At 41.8% G+C, this 19,505-nt stretch overlaps 1 protein-coding gene and 1 pseudogene across 15 annotated transcripts in view; one reads left to right on the top strand and one right to left on the bottom strand.

Moving 5' to 3' along the window:
* elna (elastin a) overlaps nucleotides 1–19,505 on the bottom strand; it is a 129,720-nt gene that overhangs the window by 77,208 nt on the left and 33,007 nt on the right. The window lies entirely within an intron of this gene.
* LOC137085581 (5S ribosomal RNA) lies at nucleotides 1,301–1,417 on the top strand (annotated as a pseudogene).

The raw sequence follows: 19,505 nt of genomic DNA, 5'->3' as shown, positions 1-19,505 counted from the left end.
TTTTAGTTAGTACAATGTCTAAAGCGGACTATCTAAAAGGAAGAATATTACATATTAATGATTATGAATTATGATTATCTACCCCAACCCCCAAATAGCCTGGACTATGAAGTGATTTAGTAATGAGGAGGGGCTGGATAGGAAAGAATGAAGAGAGTGAGAACAAATGAAAAGAAAGTTGAGATGGAGAGTGAAGTCTCAGAGGCTACAGTTGATATTTTGGCTAAGTAAATGAGGAGTTCGGCTTCATTTAAAATGATTGCTACATTGTCCTCCTTCAACACGGAAACCCTAAACAAATGAGGTCACAGAGTTTGCATTCTCATTTTATGGTAGAGGGAGGAATACAGGAATGGAAAGGATGTGCAGCAAAATGCTTTGCTTGTCTTTTGCCTTGTTGTCATTATAAATCTGAGAGTAGCTTTAAAAGGCCCCTAAATCCTGGTGTTTCTTCTGACACAAGAGAAAAAAAATATGACATTTCTCCCAGTGGCTGATGGAAAACAAAGGTCACATACTCTTGCTCTCCTAGCAGTTAATTAGATTGCTGAGGGTCATGGACTATAGATAATTTACTTGAGGAAAAAGCCACATCGCTCTGCAGAACATTGCTATAGTTGCAGAGAGATGGAGCTGTAACCATATTTTGGCTTGTTAAACTGCTTGTCTATTTGGCTCCAACCTTTTGCTGTTATTTTGGATCAGTAAAACATTTCTAGCATAGGTTAAAGAAAGGTCCCTGGTAGTTTCAGCATCATGCAGCACACCCATAAGTCCTTTCACAGAGGGTTACAAAAATGTCACAAAGTTACTGAATCCACTGGATCTAATGTGATTTACTGTAGTGCTGCACTAAAATAATGTACAAGTGAATGCTGGAATAGAACCGTTTATGTGACCCCCTTTATCATCAATTCTCGCACCCCAATATTTCCAGTAAATGTAGCTTGGTCCTATACATAGGTTTCAGAGACTGAAGTATTTTATTTATTTTGATTTAATCTTTCAGTGGTAGACCTACTTGAGTTTAAAGGGTCTTTATCTTGTTAACGACTTTCTGTTTATGGACACCTTGAAGACATCTTGAAGATTGCAATGCTCCTAACCATTATACTGCCCTTACTGTGCCTCACAGTTAAGATGAGTGCATAGTTTCATTCTACTTAACAGTCCACAAAACAATCTTGCTTATTCACACGCAAATTTAAGGGTGGAGAGCTGTGGCTCTGTACTTTCCTGCTTGATAGTGGTCTAATGAACACCAATACATTGTATTAGTTGCATTTTACATTGCATTTTAACCAGCAGCCATATCACCCTGTAGCCCAAGACTGGTATCCCACTGAAGCTAAGCAGGGTTGAGCCTGGTCAGTACCTGGATGGGAGACCAACTGGGAAAACCAGGTAGCTGCTGGTAGAGGTGTTAGTGAGGCCTGGCATGGAGGCGATCAGCCTGTGGCACTGCTGAGGTGTTATGGAGGCCCAGGATGCTTCGATAGCGGCCTTAAGCTCATCCAGAGTGTTGGGTCTTGCGTCTCTCAACTTTCTCTTCACAATATCCCACAGATTCTCTATGGGGTTCAGGTCAGGAGAGTTGGCAGGCCAATTGAGCACAGTAATACCATGGTCAGTAAACCATTTACCAGTGGTTTTGGCACTGTGAGCAGGTGCCAGGTCGTGCTGAAAAACCAAATCTTCATCTCCATAAAGCTTTTCAGCAGATGGAAGCATGAAGTGCTCCAAAATCTCCTGATAACTAGCTGCATTGACCTTGCCCTTGATAAAACACAGTGGACCAACACCAGCAGCTGACATGGCACCCCAGACCATCACTAACTGTGGGTACTTGACACTGGATTTCAGGCATTTTGGCATTTCCTTCTCCCCAGTCTTCCTCCAGACTCTGGCACCTTGATTTCCGAATGACATGCAAAATTTGCTTTCATCCGAAAAAAGTACTTTGGACCACTGAGCAACAGTCCAGTGCTGCTTCTCTGTAGCCCAAAAGTGTCTTGACCTGGGGAATGCGGCACCTGTAGCCCATTTCCTGCACACGCCTGTGCACGGTGGCTCTGGATGTTTCTACTCCAGACTCAGTCCACTGCTTCCGCAGGTCCCCCAAGGTCTGGAATCGGTCCTTCTCCACAATCTTCCTCAGGGTCCGGTCACCTCTTCTCGTTGTGCAGCGTTTTTTGCCACACTTTTTCCTTCCCACAGACTTCCCACTGAGGTGCCTTGATACAGCACTCTGGGAACAGCCTATTCGTTCAGAAATGTCTTTCTGTGTCTTACCCTCTCGCTTGAGGGCGTCAGTGATGGCCTTCTGGACAGCAGTCAGGTCGGCAGTCTTACCCATGATTGCGGTTTTGAGTAATGAACCAGGCTGGGAGTTTTTAAAAGCCTCAGGAATCTTTTGCAGGTGTTTAGAGTTAATTAGTTGATTCAGATGATTAGGTTAATAGCTCGTTTAGAGAACCTTTTCATGATATGCTAATTTTTTGAGACAGGAATTTTGTGTTTTCATGAGCTGTATGCCAAAATCATATTAATTATTAAATATTTCAGTTGGTGTGCAATGAATCTAAAATATATGAATGTTTAATTTTTATCATTACATTATGGAAAATAATGAACTTTATCACATTGGCCCTCATTTATCAAAAGTGCGTACACCAAATTTCCAGCGTACACCTTGCGTACACCCAAACCCACGGTGACTTTGAGATTTATCAATATGGACGTTGGCGTACGGCACGCTCAAATCCTACGCCAGCTCAGGAGGTGGTGTACGCACGTTTGAGTTAGTGGGAAAATGCACAGAAAAGCAATTCCTAACACCACAAAACGCACTGACAAGATATGCTATATTATGACCCACTGTTAAAAACCACAACAACAACATTCAGTGTTTATTTTTGTGCAACATGAACGTCAATGTTTAATTTGTGTGACTTTACCAAAGCGTTTGATTTGTAGGAATATGTAATCCTCCAGTCGCGAGCCTGTGCGCTTTATCTGACGGTTCAGGCCCGTCTGGCCCGGCAGCTGCGCACGGACTTTGACTAAAATAATTCAGACTGACAAAATAATAAAAATGGCCTTCTTCTTTTAAATAATAATAAAATCAATAAAAACGGCATTCTTCTTCTAAATAACAAGCGTCATTAAGAATAATAATCATAATAAGAAGAAGAATCTTACAAATTGTCATGTAATTATTAATGTGAATGAATGGTAGGCTACTCCACATCACATCAGCATCACTATCGTACACCCCAATACATGTGCCGTGATACGAAATTAAATGCTAATTGTTTCAAAACGTGCTGTAAAATAATGCATTGTGATGGTAATTTATCATCCAAACAGCTATTTAAACTGCTGGAGTGCGCTTCTCAACCCCCACACTATCAGTAGCTACTCGTAATTTGGGTCCATATTTTGTTTTTGTGAGCGCCTTTAATCCCACTCTTTAAACTCCCAAATAAAACAATTTCGGGTTTTTTTCCACTTCCCTGGTGATGGTCTCGATGGCGCGCGTCTCAATCATCTCACTAGTTCAGTAGTCAGGGCACTGATCAGGGAGTCAGCCCATTGACTTATGTCCTAATCAGTGCCCTGACTAGTGGACTAGTGAGATGATTGAGCGCGCCCGATCTCCACGTCGGAGAAGTTTCGTTTCTTTGCCGTCTTCTGTTTGTCCATGGCGTAAAATGAGGGCGTGCGGGAGGAAGAGACTTGAATATATAGGGGCGTGTTATTCTAATGACGATCGTTTTCAGCCACGGGATTTATCAAGGGCAAGTATTGCGTACACCTGAATTGCAGAGGTGCGCACAGTTTCATAAATCAGGCGGTGAGAGGAGTGTAAGCATAATCTTACGCCAACATATACACCGGTTTCTACGCAAGATTGATAAATGAGGGCCAATATGCTTATTTTTTGACAAGGACCTGCATACTGTGAAAGAGCACCGACTGTCGTTAAAAATCCCAGGATGTCCTACGATAAAGAGTAGGGGTGTAACCCCGGCATCCTGGCCAAATTTGCCCATTGGCCCCTGTCCACCAGGGCCTCCTAATAATCCCCATTTAATGATTGGCTTAATTACTCCTCTCCACCAATCAGGCTGGTGTGTGGTGAGCGTTCTGGAGCAATATGGCTGCCGTAGCATCATCCAGGTGGGTGCTGCACATTGGTGGTGGTGGAGGAGATTCCCCCTTCTATGTAAAGAAATTTGAGTGCCGAGAAAAGCGATATATAAATGTAGCAAATTATTATAGTATATTATTATAATACACATTAGCCAATGCAAGAGAGGCTTTTAAATCCTTGTTAAATGCTACTAACTGCTACTCTGGGGTTTTGTGACCTCCTAATATCTATTCAATATCTATTCAAATTTGTGTCAACAAATAAATGATTTAAATGAAGAGAACAGAACTTGTCCAGCAAGATGGACACATTTACCTGGCGGGACATAGTTGGCATAAACTTGGCATAATCTTGCTGCATGTTTTATAAAGCATAAAAAAATGGAAATGGGAAATGATGATGGAAAGAAGAAAAGGAAGGAAGCTGCCTCTAAGACACTGGAGCATGAGTACTGAATAGAGATCTCTTTCACGTCTGTTTGCACTTCAACAGACCAATACTCACAAAATGATGTCAAAATGTCCGTTTTGGCAAAATATTCAGTAAAATTTGATTATGTCTTAAGTGAACATAAACATTTGGGAGAATAGAAAGTGTATTGGATCCCTGCATTCAGCCTTAAAGTGACAAAAGCTTTATATAAAGAGCTTTGTACATTTCAAAGGTATGCTAGTATGTGGTATGCAGCATCACTGGCTGGTTTAAACCACTATGATGACACAGCGTGCATTCATACAACAATAATAAAATAATGCATTGACAAAAAAAAAAAGAAGGAAATTTACATTTGATACCAAAGTACTTTTAAAACCATGTAGTTCTGTACTTTTACTTAAGTAAAAATTTGTTTTTAAAACTTTCACTTATAACAGAGTAATATTTGACCAATAGTACTTTTAATCAAGTAATGGAGTCGTGTACTTTGTCCACCTCTCTGCTTCTACCTACATTTTAAAAATGTATTTAATATTATATGACTGGCTGGACAGCTCAACATATCTTAGCTTGATGCTTTATGCCAAATGTTAGGCCATGACACTACTGTAAATCCTTCTAGCAAATCTGAACTCACAGAGTTCCTCAAAAATGTGGAATGCCCTTGGACTAAGTGGCTAATGTCCTTCTGTTAATTATTATCTGAAATCTTCAGCTGGACCTGCTGATCCATTAGTTTCTTAGTGCATATAATCTTCACCAATATATCAGTCAGAGCAAGCCTCAGACTTGTGGATCAGACGCCCAGACAGGTGCGCCTGCCATTAGTTAATGATCCACTCCCCTGGTTTCCCGGTGTCAGACAGCAAACCTCCCTCAAGCACTATGAGTACTGTTTAGGCAAGGCAACTATTCCTGATGAATGAAGACTGTTCAAGTGAAGTTGGAATATATAAATCAGCTTACTCTCCATATTTCCAAAAAGGCCAGAGTGCAAAGAGGTTATCAAAACACACTAACAAAAGACTTAAAGATGAGGACAGAAGCAGCAGTATATATTTTTTGAATGGATGGATGGTAGAGAAAACCACCACTGAATGTTTTGGAATGCATTTTAAAACCTGTATACTGTAAGTGAATATATTAGATGGGAGGGACGAACCATGTAGGAGAGGACATTCTGGACTGCATTTATATAAATGGACTGCATTTATATAGCGCTTTAATCCAAAGCGCTTTACATTTTTGCCTCACATTCACCCATTCATACACCGACGGCGATGTCAGCCATGTAAGGCGCCATCCAGCTCGTCGGGAGCAGCTGGGGTTAGGTGTCTTGCTCATGGACACTTCGACACTTGGTCAGGTGGAACCGGGGATTGAACCACCAACCTTCTGGTTTGTAGACAACCTACATGAACCACTGAGCCACTGCCGCCCCTATGATCTTGATCATTCTCATGATCTTGTGTAACGTGCTACTGTCGTTAACACTAACAGTGCTACTGACACTCTGTGCTCCACTCTAACATCCTCCTTAGACAGTTTTTGCCCCCTTTCATCCAGACCAGCCTGCCCCACCCCATCTGCCCCCTGGCTGTCTGATGTTCTCCGTGAACATCGCTCTGGACTCAGGGCGGCAGAGAGAAAATGGCGGAAATCTAAAAACTATACTGACCTTACCTTGTATCAGTCTCTTCTCTCTTCTTTCTCTACAAATGTCTCCACTGCTAAAACAACATACTACCACAACAAAATCAACAATTGCTCTGACTCTCGCAAACTCTTTAAAACATTCTCCTCTCTCCTTTGTCCTCCTCCTCCCCCTCCTTCATCAACTCTTACAGCTAATGAATTTGCATCATTTTTCACAAACAAAACCTCCCTCATCAGCAACCAGTTTTCCTCACCACAAACTGACACGCACATCTCAACAACTAACACGAACACGCTTCCATCCTTCTCTCCACTCTCCGAGGCAGATATTTCTAAACTCATCCTTTCCAATCACCCTACTACCTGTCCACTTGATCCTATACCCACTCACCTCCTTCAGGCTATTTCTTCTTCAATCACTCCTACACTCACTCACATTGTCAACACTTCTCTTCACACAGGAACCTTTCCCACAGCATTTAAGCAGGCTCGGGTAACGCCACTGCTTAAGAAACCCTCTCTGAATCCAGCACTTTTAGAAAACTACAGACCGGTATCCCTTCTGCCTTTCATTGCAAAGACCCTTGAGCGAGTTGTGTTCAATCAACTCTCTATGTTTTTTTGAACAGGACAACCTCCTGGACAACAGCCACTCCGGCTTCAAAAGCGGCCACTCGACTGAGACTGCCTTGCTCTTGGTAGCTGAGGCACTGAGACTGGCAAAAGCAGCTTCCAAATCCTCGGGCTCATTCTGCTGGATCTGTCTGCTGCTTTTGACACAGTTAACAACCAAATCCTCCTGTCAACACTTAAGAAGACGGGGATCTCAGGAACTGCTCTCCAGTGGTTAAGGTCTTACCTCTCTGGTAGGTCCTACAGGGTGTCATGGAGAGGTGTAGTGTCTAAGTCACATCATCTAGCTACTGGCGTTCCCCAGGGCTCAGTGCTTGGACCACTTCTCTTCTCCATCTACATGTCATCATTAGGTTCTGTCATTGAGAAACACGGCTTCTCCTATCACTGTTATGCTGATGACACTCAACTCTACTTCTCATTTCAACCAGATGATCCTACAGTCAGTGTTCGTATCGCTGCCTGTCTGACAGACATTTCTGACTGGATGAAGGAGCATCACCTTCAACTCAATCTTGCAAAGACAGAATTACCTGTTGTCTCAACCAACCCAGCACTTCATCAAAATTTCTCCATTCAGCTCGATTCATCAACCATAACTCCATCCAGGACTGCCAAGTGATTGATGACCATTTAAACTTCCCTGACGCATTACTGCAACAGCCCGGTCCTGCAGATTTGCTTTATACAACATTAGAAAGATTAGACCCTTCCTATCAGAACAGGCTGCACAACTCCTGGTTCAAGCTCTTGTTCTCTCCAGACTGGACTATTGTAATGCTCTTCTGGCTGGGCTTCCAGCATGCACTATCAAACCCTTGCAGCTGATCCAGAATGCAACGGCGAGAGTGGTCTTTAATGAGCCGAAGAGAGCGCATGTTATGCCTCTCTTCATCAGACTGCACTGGTTGCCAATGGCCGCTCGCATCAAATTCAAGGCACTGGTTCTCGCCTACAAAACAACCACTGGCTCTGCACCAATGTACCTAAACTCGTTTGCTCAGACTTACACACCCTCCGGAAGCTTGCGTTCTGCGAGTGAGAGACGCCTCATGGTTCCATCCCAAAGAGGCATGAAATCGCTCTCACAGACATTTTCCTGGACCGTTTCCACCTGGTGGAATGACCTGCCGATCTCAGTTCGTGCTGCCGAGTCTGTAGCCATTTTTAAAAAACATCTTAAGACACATCTTTTCCAATTGCACCTGACCAATAAAGAATAGCACTTAACTATCCATTTAAATTTAGTTTGTTTCTTACTTCTTACAGCTCTTACAGGTTGTTGGCCTTGTTTGTTTCATTGCTTCTATTGCTCTCCCCTTTTTTGTAAGTCGCTTTGGATAAAAGTGTCTGCTATTGTTAAAATGTAAATGTAACGTTCCCCAAAAGTTGTCTAAAGGTGATGAAAATCCCGAAACATTACAGAACATTAGGGACATTCTTAAAACATCCTCTTTTGGTTATGAAAGTGCTACAAGTTTAAGGTTCATTATATAACTTTAGGTGGATGTTCCATTTTGCTTAATCTATGGTCACATAGCAACATTACAAAGAGGTCATTTTGGGACATTAACAGAACGTAGTCCTCTGTTGGTCATTTAATAACGTTCCCGATATGACTTTAGGGGGGTGTTCCATTTTGGTTTTTATGGTCACACAGCAACGTTTCAAAGAGGACATTTGGGACATTAACTCTTTCCCCGCCTTTGTTTTTAAAAAAGGTTGCCAGCCACCACCAGGGTTTTTGACCATTTTCACCTAAAATGAATAACCCATAGAATATTTTGCAATATATCAAAAGAAAGAGCTGACCCCCTTCTTTAAAAAAAAAAAAAAACTTTTATTCTAGCTTCTTGCATTCCTTTTTTTATCAACACTTGAATATGGGTAAGTTTTATTTAAAAACAACAACATTTTGAACAAAAAGCTGAGAAAATCACATTTTTGTGAAATAATGTTTCCAGTTTAGATTCAGAGATGATCAAACAGATGGAGTAGATCGAGTCCATCAACACCCCTCGATCTTGTGTAACGTGCTACTGTCGTTAACACTAACAGTGCTACTGACACTCTGTGCTCCACTCTAACATCCTCCTTAGACAGTTTTTGCCCCCTTTCATCCAGACCAGCCTGCCCCACCCCATCTGCCCCCTGGCTGTCTGATGTTCTCCGTGAACATCGCTCTGGACTCAGGGCGGCAGAGAGAAAATGGCGGAAATCTAAAAACTATACTGACCTTACCTTGTATCAGTCTCTTCTCTCTTCTTTCTCTACAAATGTCTCCACTGCTAAAACAACATACTACCACAACAAAATCAACAATTGCTCTGACTCTCGCAAACTCTTTAAAACATTCTCCTCTCTCCTTTGTCCTCCTCCTCCCCCTCCTTCATCAACTCTTACAGCTAATGAATTTGCATCATTTTTCACAAACAAAACCTCCCTCATCAGCAACCAGTTTTCCTCACCACAAACTGACACGCACATCTCAACAACTAACACGAACACGCTTCCATCCTTCTCTCCACTCTCCGAGGCAGATATTTCTAAACTCATCCTTTCCAATCACCCTACTACCTGTCCACTTGATCCTATACCCACTCACCTCCTTCAGGCTATTTCTTCTTCAATCACTCCTACACTCACTCACATTGTCAACACTTCTCTTCACACAGGAACCTTTCCCACAGCATTTAAGCAGGCTCGGGTAACGCCACTGCTTAAGAAACCCTCTCTGAATCCAGCACTTTTAGAAAACTACAGACCGGTATCCCTTCTGCCTTTCATTGCAAAGACCCTTGAGCGAGTTGTGTTCAATCAACTCTCTATGTTTTTTTGAACAGGACAACCTCCTGGACAACAGCCACTCCGGCTTCAAAAGCGGCCACTCGACTGAGACTGCCTTGCTCTTGGTAGCTGAGGCACTGAGACTGGCAAAAGCAGCTTCCAAATCCTCGGGCTCATTCTGCTGGATCTGTCTGCTGCTTTTGACACAGTTAACAACCAAATCCTCCTGTCAACACTTAAGAAGACGGGGATCTCAGGAACTGCTCTCCAGTGGTTAAGGTCTTACCTCTCTGGTAGGTCCTACAGGGTGTCATGGAGAGGTGTAGTGTCTAAGTCACATCATCTAGCTACTGGCGTTCCCCAGGGCTCAGTGCTTGGACCACTTCTCTTCTCCATCTACATGTCATCATTAGGTTCTGTCATTGAGAAACACGGCTTCTCCTATCACTGTTATGCTGATGACACTCAACTCTACTTCTCATTTCAACCAGATGATCCTACAGTCAGTGTTCGTATCGCTGCCTGTCTGACAGACATTTCTGACTGGATGAAGGAGCATCACCTTCAACTCAATCTTGCAAAGACAGAATTACCTGTTGTCTCAACCAACCCAGCACTTCATCAAAATGTCTCCATTCAGCTCGATTCATCAACCATAACTCCATCCAGGACTGCCAAGTGATTGATGACCATTTAAACTTCCCTGACGCATTACTGCAACAGCCCGGTCCTGCAGATTTGCTTTATACAACATTAGAAAGATTAGACCCTTCCTATCAGAACAGGCTGCACAACTCCTGGTTCAAGCTCTTGTTCTCTCCAGACTGGACTATTGTAATGCTCTTCTGGCTGGGCTTCCAGCATGCACTATCAAACCCTTGCAGCTGATCCAGAATGCAACGGCGAGAGTGGTCTTTAATGAGCCGAAGAGAGCGCATGTTATGCCTCTCTTCATCAGACTGCACTGGTTGCCAATGGCCGCTCGCATCAAATTCAAGGCACTGGTTCTCGCCTACAAAACAACCACTGGCTCTGCACCAATGTACCTAAACTCGTTTGCTCAGACTTACACACCCTCCGGAAGCTTGCGTTCTGCGAGTGAGAGACGCCTCATGGTTCCATCCAAAAGAGGCATGAAATCGCTCTCACAGACATTTTCCTGGACCGTTTCCACCTGGTGGAATGACCTGCCGATCTCAGTTCGTGCTGCCGAGTCTGTAGCCATTTTTAAAAAACATCTTAAGACACATCTTTTCCAATTGCACCTGACCAATAAAGAATAGCACTTAACTATCCATTTAAATTTAGTTTGTTTCTTACTTCTTACAGCTCTTACAGGTTGTTGGCCTTGTTTGTTTCATTGCTTCTATTGCTCTCCCCTTTTTTGTAAGTCGCTTTGGATAAAAGTGTCTGCTATTGTTAAAATGTAAATGTAACGTTCCCCAAAAGTTGTCTAAAGGTGATGAAAATCCCGAAACATTACAGAACATTAGGGACATTCTTAAAACATCCTCTTTTGGTTATGAAAGTGCTACAAGTTTAAGGTTCATTATATAACTTTAGGTGGATGTTCCATTTTGCTTAATCTATGGTCACATAGCAACATTACAAAGAGGTCATTTTGGGACATTAACAGAACATAGTCCTCTGTTGGTCATTTAATAACGTTCCCGATATGACTTTAGGGGGGTGTTCCATTTTGGTTTTTATGGTCACACAGCAACGTTTCAAAGAGGACATTTGGGACATTAACTCTTTCCCCGCCTTTGTTTTTAAAAAAGGTTGCCAGCCACCACCAGGGTTTTTGACCATTTTCACCTAAAATGAATAACCCATAGAATATTTTGCAATATATCAAAAGAAAGAGCTGACCCCCTTCTTTAAAAAAAAAAAAAAACTTTTATTCTAGCTTCTTGCATTCCTTTTTTTATCAACACTTGAATATGGGTAAGTTTTATTTAAAAACAACAACATTTTGAACAAAAAGCTGAGAAAATCACATTTTTGTGAAATAATGTTTCCAGTTTAGATTCAGAGATGATCAAACAGATGGAGTAGATCGAGTCCATCAACACCCCTAATGCTTAAGTCTTGAGCTCATCCTGGGTCCACATTTCATTCACTAACATTAGGCAGTTTTGATTCATGCGTTTAATGATGATGATCACTGTATTTTTCATACGCATATGATTACATACGATCGCTTGTTTTACTTCTTACTTCTTTACTTTACTATCTTACTCGGATGTGTTTTGATCAGAAGATTCAGCACTCATTCAGGAGATGCGCAATAGCGCCCCCTAGCGTCTAACAATGAAAACAATGAAACCCGGAAAATTCTGCGTTTGCCCTGGATGCGTTTTCTCATAAAAAACGGAAATTTCTGTGTTTGGGTTTAGTTAAAGAACATGCTCATGTTGCAGGTTCAATGCTATCAACATATCTTGTTCACTTCAGTGGTCTCTTCACTACATTACCATAACGTTTGCAGGACTTTTAGGGGACTAACATAGAATGTTATTCTTTGGTCCTATTTAGGTCCTTCCATCACATTTACAGGACATGTTTGTGTGAATCAATGTATACTGGGCCATTTTACAGACCCTCACGTGCAGCTCAGTGTACATAAATTCACACAAACATGTTCTGTAAATGTGATGGAAGGACATACATAGGACCAAAAAATAACACCCGGTACTGCCAAATAGGTCCTGCAAACGTTATGGGAATGTATTGTAGAGAGAACATCCTATAGTAGTCCTATAGTAATGTCTTGAATATTCCCTGAAGGTCCACCAAATAATGTCCCCCAATCCTTTAAAGAACACATCATGATCATCTCGGAACGTTCTAGGAACAGGTTTCATCCTTGACACCAGCAGGGATGTTCTGAGAATGTTCTGGGAACATCAAATTTCCAAATAAAATATGGTCCCCTAAATGTTCAGAGAACGCCCTGAATGCCATGGTATTATTTCCAAAAAACAAAACAAAAAACACAGTTTTGCTACTTTTTTATTATTACATATCAAGTGTCGTCTAGGAACTCTCAATACCCTTCTGAGCTGTATTCCTCAGAATTTGGACGGCCCAATCACATCATGTATAGAGTCGGCGGGTGGGGCCATAATGACGACGAGTTGCGTTTGCGTGCTTCTAGTAAACACAGAAACTGGCGAACGGAGGCGGTCTTTTTCGAATCAGCTCTGACCGCGACTCTGGAAGACTTGGAGTTAAGCTTTTCTCTGAGAAAAGAACAAAGAGCAGCACTGAAGTCATTCTTAAAAAGGGAAGATGTGTTCGGAGTTTAGCCGACCGGATACGGCGAATGTTTAATCAGTCAGCGAGCTCCGCTTCACCTTCGTTGCTCTGGTTGGTGTACCGCTATCCTATCGCGTGCAGAGGGAGTTTGAAAGACAACCGTTTATCCGCCCCTCGGATTGAGATTGTCTATGGTGAGTTTCCAGACCAAACATCTCGATGTGGGTCTGGCTTGTCAGGCTAGTGTGTTCCCTCATTCCCTACTTGATTTGTCCCCTTTTATAAGCTCCTTGTGTTTGTCAGTCTTTGTCGGATTGTTGTACTGTCGATGTCTCCTGTTTCCCTGCGATTCCTTTTTGTTATGTTTGAGTTGTGTTTGGTTATTTCTGATTATGTATTTCCCCCTTGTGGGTTTTTGTTTTGTTTGTTTATTATTTCATAATAAATCTTTAGTTATCTGCACTTAAGTTTTTGCACCAGTTTTCCTTTGTTCTAGATGTGACAGCACCACACTGACTTATGCTTGTTTGCCAAATGATCATTAACACCATTAACACACACACACACACACACACACACAAACTGCACAAATTTTCATATACAACAGAAATAGATATTATGATAAGCTAAAATAGTGGAGCTAGATATGTTACAGCTTGCATGCAACTAGATTTTCATCAGCCAGGGCAACAATAGAAAAAATAAAAGGAACTGCAGAACGTTGAATGGATGTACTGTATGTGTGTAATGAATCTGGATTCATTTCCATTGGTTTCTGAGAAAACTGACTAGTCATTTGTTACATAGATATGTTATTAGGTACTATTCACTGGTCTTGCATAAAGTGGAAAGATGTTGTTTCTTTTCATCATAATTGATGGAAAATACTCTCTCCTGTGATGACTGAACTATTTATTTCAAGCAAGACTTGGTACTGAAAACTAGGAAAGGCAATATCTGGTGATTGTAATTGTCTGGTCCTTGTTTTGAAATGTATGAAATGATCAAGACAGCAGAATGTCTTGAGTTTTCAAAGCATTTGGCCATTCAGTCTGTCTAGGGCTCAGGCATGAGGTTGTAGTGCTGGGTGCCAATTATGAGAATGACTGATGTAAACACATTCCAAAGAACCATTCATCACTCATTGTGTGTTTTTGAATACGAAACACCATTTGGGCAGAGTCCACATGAGAGGTGGATTGTTAAAAGCAGCAGATAGAGGGAGTCAGGAGCAGAGACAAAGCTTATACTACACCCACAAACCCTTTCCAACCCTCTACCCATTCTTGCAGGAGCAGCTGGACAAGCCTGAATATTTAATTTAAGAGAGCAGAGAATTCCGTGGCCCTCGTCCATGTAACTGATGGCAACTGCAGTGATCCGACTACAGCATCCTGGAATTCAAATGGCACAGAATTCTTGTGAGATTATTGGAAGGATCTCAGGGCCAGTTATTTCCACTGACCTGTAAGCTTAGGATACCTCATGAACCCTACAGCAAGTACATGGCCAGTGACCAAAGTAATGAAATAAAAAAATAAAATCATGCATAGTCCTTTCCTTTTCACATGACCAAAAAAAAAATCTGTTAGAGCATCCAAAGATGACATCAACAACCACATGCTGGCTCATTCACATTCACTGGTGATTGTCAGATGGTCTCTGGATCTTCTTGTCCAGAACCACAAAGTCTTGCATTCTAGCTGCATTCCTATACTGCTAAAAACTATTGCTAGCTCCCTCCAGCTGTTTCTGAGCAGATTCTTCAACTACACTTAATGTTCTGTAAATATGACATGCTTTGAGGAAGCTGTAAATTGGATCTGATTCATAGGCTATTCAAGGTGAACCCCTATAAGTTCAGGTAAAGAGAGCTATTCTCAACCAGTGTTTTAAAACACACTTGTAGAAGCTTGTTGTGTTGAGTTGACACACAATCACTTATTTAGTGTCAGCCCAACATGAGTCATTGGAGGCATTGTTCCAAAATTGAGTGACATTAACTGAGAATCTACAACTCTCTTCACGTCCAGCCTTTAGAATCCAATGTCAATGAGACATCATGTGCACTGGGGTGAAATGGCGTCTGCTTATCATATTTTTTCATGCAATTCCAAAAATATGGCACAGATACACTCGGTCCATATCATCCCGCTAGGCAGATCACGAGCATATCACTATTCACAGTGAGCTGGCACAGACCACCTGATCATGTATTTCCATTATTTATCACAAAGAACAGTATTGTGCAAATCAAAGTCGAAAATTTCAATGCAAGAGCCAACTGTGGCGGTCTGATCAGTTGGCGATGCGTGAAACATGTACCATATGGCTCACATATGCATGAAGTTGGTGCAAGTTGAATACTTTTCTGACAAATCAGGGCTGAGATATGATATGACCAATAAACAAAGCTCACATGAGCTCTCCACTCTTGCTTCTCACAGCAACCAGGGGTGTAGACTTTGATCAAGCCAGAAGGTTAGTTGCCTGATTCATTATTTTCTCTTAACATGTTAGTAAATTGAACACAATTAACTCCAATAAACACTCCCAAGTGGCTGGCAAAGGATGGCTTTTAAAACATTCCAGTGCAATAAGGCACAATTTAGCAGAAGAATTAATGGATTCTCATTCACACAGAAGATATTTTGAAGAATGTCTGTAACTAAACGTTTGATGGACACCACTGACTTCCATAATATTTTTCCATAAGTCAAAAGGTACCATCAACTGTATATATTCAATATTCTTCAAAATATCTTCTTTTGTGTTCAGCAGAAATAATAAATTATCCAGGTTTGGAACAACATGATGGTGAGTAAATGATGACAGAATTTGAATGCTCATATAATGCATGTCAATGGGGTCTAATTAGAATTAGCATTATACGAGCAACGGTTGGAGTTAAAAATCTTCATTTGTGTTCAACTGAAGAAACAAACACACCTACATCTTGGATGCCATTTTGGGTGAACCATCCCTTTAATATGTGAATATTTATTAAATGGATGTATATTAGTTCACTCAAATTGAAAGTTGTTATATTTTGTAATGCCTATTTAATGTTAAAAATGATGGCTTTCAATTGTTCAAACCTTTTAAAAAAAATGTATTTTCATTTATTTATTTTTATGTATGTACATTTATAAAACTAATACTTTATATTTGATTATTTTTGAATCATATTACAAAAAAATATTTCTCTCTTTTCACTGCCATTATCAGTATGACTCTTTTTGTGTGCAAATGTGCACACCAAAAAAATATTTAATGTATTCTCATACACCGCTTTAAAAGTTAAACCAACTATGACAACTTCCGCTCTGAAAAACCTGAAAATGTGAAAAGGGTATACTACTCAATTCATTCCCAGAAATTGAGGAACAAAACATATATTTTTAAGAAATCTTGAAATTATTATAAATAATATTTAGGTGTCATTGTACAACCTTCACATGGTTCTCATCCAAAAACATGGTAGATTCATGGGCAAAAAAATGACTTTTTGTACTATAGGTGCTATAACTTTGGAATTATCATGGTACATGTCTAAAAAAAAAAAAGGTAGTGTGCAGTAAACATTCTCATGTGGTCTGTAGTATCCATGCTCGAATATTTCATGTTTTTGAAGAAATGGGAAAAGCATTGTCAACAAGTGTTTGAAACTATATTTGGGGAATAAACTTGTCTCATGATGACATGCTGTTTCCACTGCCTAATTTATTGCATCCAGGTTGCATTGAGAAATGAAGTCCAAATCTGACACAATAAGACCTGTTGCCTTTTTCCCTCCTTTTACTTATTTATTTGCATCCACGTTTCCAGTGTCACACTTTACACACATCTCTTCTTCCATTAATGTTGCATGCATGTGTTTCATGGCTGTGTCACTATGCAGGAAGGGACTAAGAAAGGGCTTCTTGTTTTATGCTAAATTATACTCAAATAGTAGAACACTGCTGATGATGATGACCACATTGTGGTGAAAAGCATTTGTTTTTTGGAACTGTGCTCTTCCAAAGCACTTGCGCAAGACTGATGAAACGAAAATGATCTTCAGCATCTTGAAACAGTTCGACTGTGACATGGCTCAATGTAAACATACAAGCATATCATCAGGAGTTAGAATGAACTCTAAGGACTTGTTTGCAAATTTTGCTTTGGGAGCATATTGTCTGCACCTGGGGACGAGCACAGGATGTGATGCGTGGCTCCTGCGGGAGTTGGAGGATGTCCGTGTGGACTGTGCGACATGAGGATCAGCCATTATTCACAATCAGAGGCCAGAAGCGAGCAGTTTGAGGACAGGTCTGAGCCGGCTAATGAAAAGCACATGTGCTTCACAAGACTTGCTGGCTCGTCCCAACTCATCTGCCTGGCCCACACCCTTCATTTTCTCTGCGTTTACCCCTTGCTCCCTTTCAAGTCTGAAACAAACTGGCTCCTCTCACTGAGACAATAGAAAAGCATTTGGAAAGCAAGACCTGACATACTTTCTCAGGGTTGTGCTGCTCTGGTTTCTGTACAGATCAAAACAATATTTGGTTTTGAGATCAGGTGACTAAATAAAATGCAGCTGCCTGTTTAGCCTTTGCAGAAATAATCCCAATAAATTAAATGCAAAAAAACTTTCGAGCCAAATCTTTCCTCGTCACCTCCAATCTAAACATGATGTTTATAGGATCAAACTCACGCACACAAAGGAAACTGTCCACAGTTTCACATCATGCAAGCTAACTGTTTGTGACAAGTTGTTATTCACCCAAAATTAGCCATTTTGTACAGCATTGGCAGCGGGAAGCAATGCACAATCCTCCTTTGCTTCAGGCACTGGTGGTTTCCAAAAGTTACCCTCCCCAGTTTTAGCAGTTCATCACAACAATGATGACAGGCTTCACAATTAGCTCTGTTTTACAAGGCCTCACATGAGCCAAGCTTGTGACTCATATCGCTCGTCTCAGCCATCACATTGCTTTAATTAAACACCAGGTAACTTTTCGCAGTCTAGGTGTTCACAGGAACCTGCTAAGGTTTATAAGTAATCCCAAGATTTACTATAGATATTTTATGTTGTACTATTAGGCATTTGAATCATACAGATACTTTGCTGATGACCTTTTGATTATAACTGCTACGCCATTATACAATGGTTATGACTACTTATGGTAGAGCAGAGGGCTAGGGGAAGCAAACAATCTTTCATATACTGTATAATTTATGTTTTGACATGATTACACACAGTATAGTTTCTGCTATCAACTGAAATAAATGTGTCATTATAGAAGAGCTATAATTCAAAGAGCAACTATACAATTGAGAAACATAAAGAACCCATTTACAGCTTTTTAGTTGCCAGATGCTTTAGGCAAAGTGGCTCAAAGTAAACATTTTATCAGTAGGCCTAAATCCTAGTTCCCTTTCAGTCGGTCACGTTCGACGTACGTCAGAACTAGACCGAGGAATGGGGATCACTTCGGGAGCCCCTATCAGCTTCGAGATTTAGAAAACGGGCCAATGAACATTGGCGTGCGTGCTTTGCATAGCACACCCCTCCCCGCAGCACGGGTATAAAGCGGAGGCGCTCACCACGTACCATTGTCATTCACTTCGGAGCTGAACGGCGTTGATGAAGCATCTGACTGCCTGCTATCTAAGCAACGAGAGAGAGAGAAAGCGTGTGCCGGGGGGAATCGCTCTTGTGTTGGCCAGACGGCACAAGACAGCGCGACCGCAATCTCACTGCTGCTGAGAGAGCTGCTGTTTTCACAGCAAACTGAGCAAATTACACTTTACACACACACACACACACACACACACACACATACACACACACACACACACACGCACACACACTCGCACACACACACAGTTGGTTTGGTGGGCGTGTTCCTTTTTCTGGTGAGAGCAGAAAACAGGCCTCACACAAACCCTGTTGTTTCTGCCGCTGTCGATCCCTGGGTGCTTCAACACCTAAAAGAACAGATTTTCCTCACAAAAAGAGCTACACTGGGCTTTGTAGCACCTTTTTTAGGATGTCTTTCCACCCGTGCGTTTCTGGATGCGGTCGTTCCCTGTCGCTCGTTGGCGGTCATAAGCGCTGTATCACGTGTCTGGGCTTACAGCACGCTGAGGCAGCGTTTGTGGATAGTTTGTGTTCTCACTGCGAGAACATGACTATCGCGGCGCTGAGGTCGAGACCCGCCTTCCTCCGGGAAGGGGGAGTTCCACTACCCATAGCTCAATCTAGGTCGGGGGTGTATGAGGGTCTTCCGCTGGTGGAGCGAACCCTGTCGAGTCCTCCGGAACCCTCGGCAGTCAGACGTGGCGGAGCGTCTGATGCCAGGTCTAACACTCGTATGCAGTGTGGAACTTGTGTTAGGCTGGGTTCCATATGTAGTGACCCTAACCCTAACCCCTACGGTGGTCCCATATGCGTATTCTCCACGGTTCAGCTCCCTACGGCGAGCCCGTGTCTTTTCCTTGGCAGAGCCCGCTCTGCCGTTTCAGTTCGGTGTCTGCCCCCCGCCCATCTGGGCCGGGGCCACCCCTGGGACTCCCGTATGTAGTACTGCCC

The sequence above is a fragment of the Pseudorasbora parva genome, chromosome 8 (assembly GCF_024679245.1).
Source record: "Pseudorasbora parva isolate DD20220531a chromosome 8, ASM2467924v1, whole genome shotgun sequence".
NCBI lineage: Eukaryota > Metazoa > Chordata > Actinopteri > Cypriniformes > Gobionidae > Pseudorasbora > Pseudorasbora parva.
This window is presented reverse-complemented; position numbering and strand designations above follow the sequence as displayed.